This window comes from Orbicella franksi, chromosome 1 (genome assembly GCF_964199315.1).
Source record: "Orbicella franksi chromosome 1, jaOrbFran1.1, whole genome shotgun sequence".
In the NCBI taxonomy this organism is placed as follows: Eukaryota; Metazoa; Cnidaria; class Anthozoa; order Scleractinia; family Merulinidae; genus Orbicella; species Orbicella franksi.
The window spans coordinates 31,316,204-31,319,145 of NC_138145.1; the positions used below are offsets into that span (position 1 = coordinate 31,316,204).

General features: G+C 39.6%; 1 pseudogene; it reads left to right on the forward strand.

Moving 5' to 3' along the window:
* Positions 1–954: 954 nt before the first annotated feature.
* On the forward strand, positions 955–1,924 carry LOC145484218 (uncharacterized; annotated as a pseudogene).
* The last annotated feature ends 1,018 nt before the right edge of the window (positions 1,925–2,942 follow it).

Consider the following 2,942-nt stretch of genomic DNA (forward strand, 5'->3'; position numbering starts at 1 on the left):
ATCTTCGTTAATCAATCTCCAAATGGCTAGCAGGAATCAGATTCCTTGAAAAGGTTTGTTGCAGGCGAAAGTTATTCGTTTCCAGCTATTTCAAAACCACAGTTGTTAAAGTAAAGCTTTTAGCAACAAAATTATCAAGATCGAATATCCGGAAATCGTGACAGTCATGAAAAATACCAGAAATACGGTAAATATTTCAGCTGGCTCTGCCAATTAGATGTTTAATGCTTATTGCTCTCAGTGACGGGTGCAAGCTAATTCGATTATCACCTCATCGGACCTCCAACCCCACAAATCAGCTTGTGAAAAGAATTTCAAATTAAGCTCTCTTCATGTTGTTTAGATTGATTGTTATCTTGTTATCGAAAGAAACAAAAGCTAAAGCAGCTTCTTTCGGCCCATCAAAAGGGCTTAATAAATGACTAATATTCACTAAACCAATCATTAAGTTGATAAGTTCGAAACGCGTGGTATTCACTTTGTTCAAGGGACTTCTCCAAAACTTACGATTGTCAATAAATTTACACGAGACTTCTTGACTAGTGGACTTACTTTTAAAGTTGTCGAAGGCATGCATGTGATTAAAACTAACATATCATGGACTGGGTCGGAGCGGTTGAAACGAGAAGACGAGTTTTCTAAGCTCCGTAACTCGAGGGGTTAAACGCGAAAGTTTCTTTATCTCAAACAATATGACAGGAAAGGAAGAGCAAAGCGGGACAAGACGAAAGAGAGACGGTTACAAAAGTCTAAGCAAGGATGGTTCTCGTCGTTCTCCATGTTCTCCAGAAACGAAACGACAAACTGAAAATCAAGCAAGCATGTCGGACTTACACAAGGCCACATGAGTGCAGCAAGTACCAAGCACGTACAAAATCCTGCACTTGCAGCTATATGAGAGGCACTACTAAGAATCGAAGCAAACACCAATTGCCTAATTAGCAAGCAAAAGACATGCAGCGAAGCTACGAGGAGCTTCGTGAAAGTCTTGAATTTACACAAAGCAAGATGGAGAAAATGGCAAAGAACAACTCCGCTTTCCAAGAGCAAATGAAGGAGATGGCGAAGACCAACCTCGCATTACAAAGAAGAATGACCCAACTGGAAAGTGATTTAGAGAAAAAGAACGAAGAAAATGCCAAGTTTGAAAAGAAATTAGACGAGATCTTCATGCAACTCGATGATTTGGAACAATACACGAGAAAATTCAATCTCGAAATACATTGAATCCCTGAAACAGACGACGAAGAGCCCGAAGATCTTGTCCTCGGCTTGGCAAAACTAACGGAAATAGATCTAACAGACGAGGACATCGGAAGGAAGCAAGTCACCGAGACCAATAATTGTGCTTTTCAGCAATTATTACAGCAAAGAGCAAATGTACCAAGGCGCTGGAAACTTCGCTAGAATGGTTTAAGAGGTTTAGGAGTGGACCCCAAAAATGTTTACATCAACGAGGACCTAACTGCTTTTAGTAAAATTCTACTAGTATACTAATGCAAATACTGCAATCTGACTGGCAGAGCTACTCGTATACTATCAGCCATTACAGTGCAGTGGCTGTCGATCGTCCACAAAATGCGACGTTTTTATCGTTTTTCCGAAGTATTGGAAGAAAGTTTAGATGTAAATGGATAATTAAATTCCTGAGAAGACTAAAAGAAGAACATTAGTGGTTTCTTGACTTTAAAAACTTGAAATTATTGAAAAACGGGTGCGCGCGCGTAAACAACTACAAATTTACCAAGGACAATTGGTTAATACGTTAAAAATGCAAATCTTCACCTTTTGTCGTCAAATTTCAATTTACGGGTTAGACATGTATTTTAGCATGCGCCACATGACTTGACCTTTATTAAGTTGAAATAGACACAGAACTGATAATTTCGAAATGTTCTAACCTTGTTTGCTGTAAAAGGCAGGTCCAAAGGCCGATTTGACGTGTTTCCCTAACCATTCGTGTAAAGTTTGTTTCTGTTGACACTACGTACACATATGATTACCACTACATCCAAGTCAAAAACGGCTAAGTCATTTGTAGACAGTTGCTTCCTTTGCACTGCACCAAAACGTTACGTTTGTTCGGTTGCTGACCATTACGTGCTGCTATAAAGCGTGTCGGCGCAGCATTGCACGCATTGGTTGTTATATGTCAAACCGATAGTTTGTCTTGACAGACGAATTATCTGACGAACTGAAGTCCTTTGCTCAAATTAAGGTCATATTAAACTTAAAGAGAGAAATTTCGAAAGCTTTTATGGAGGTTATCGATATTCTTTAGCCCATTTTTTTTTTTTTTTCAGTTTTCAGATTTATGAAATTTCATCGTGTAACAATATCTTGTTATACCTCCCAACTCAAATACCTTTTCCGATTGGAGCAGAACGTGTCACGTGCTGTTGATCAAAACTCATTAACTTCCTAGGGCGAACAAAACTCACTATAAACTCCCTAGGGAAACAGCAACTTGAACTTTCGACTCGTACGTGATCAGGTCATGCTCCTTAAAACCACGGCAAATTTTTTGTGCCTGCCAGCGTCAAGTAAGCGATTTTTCGAAATTTTTTTTTTTCTATTTTTGAGGTGGGAGGTATAACAAAACACTTAATGACTGGCTCCGCGGGAAACTGTGAGTTTTGTTTCCCCTGACCTCAATGAGGGTCTCGGGAAACAAAACTCACTGTTTTCCTTTGGGGCCAGTCATTAAGTGCTTATTGAGATGCGTCTGCCATGTGCTATTTTTTTCCCTAAGGGGGGTCTAGATCTCCCAGTAGGGACTCATGTTCCCTCGGCCCCTTAAGGTGGCTCAAAACAGTTTCCAGCAGTTAGATTTGGATAGGTCATTATAACCACTCTTTATCACTTTATGCTACAATCATGATATCAAAACACTGCCCAATCATTGGTGAACAGGTTGTTATCATTTTTGTGACACAATAGGC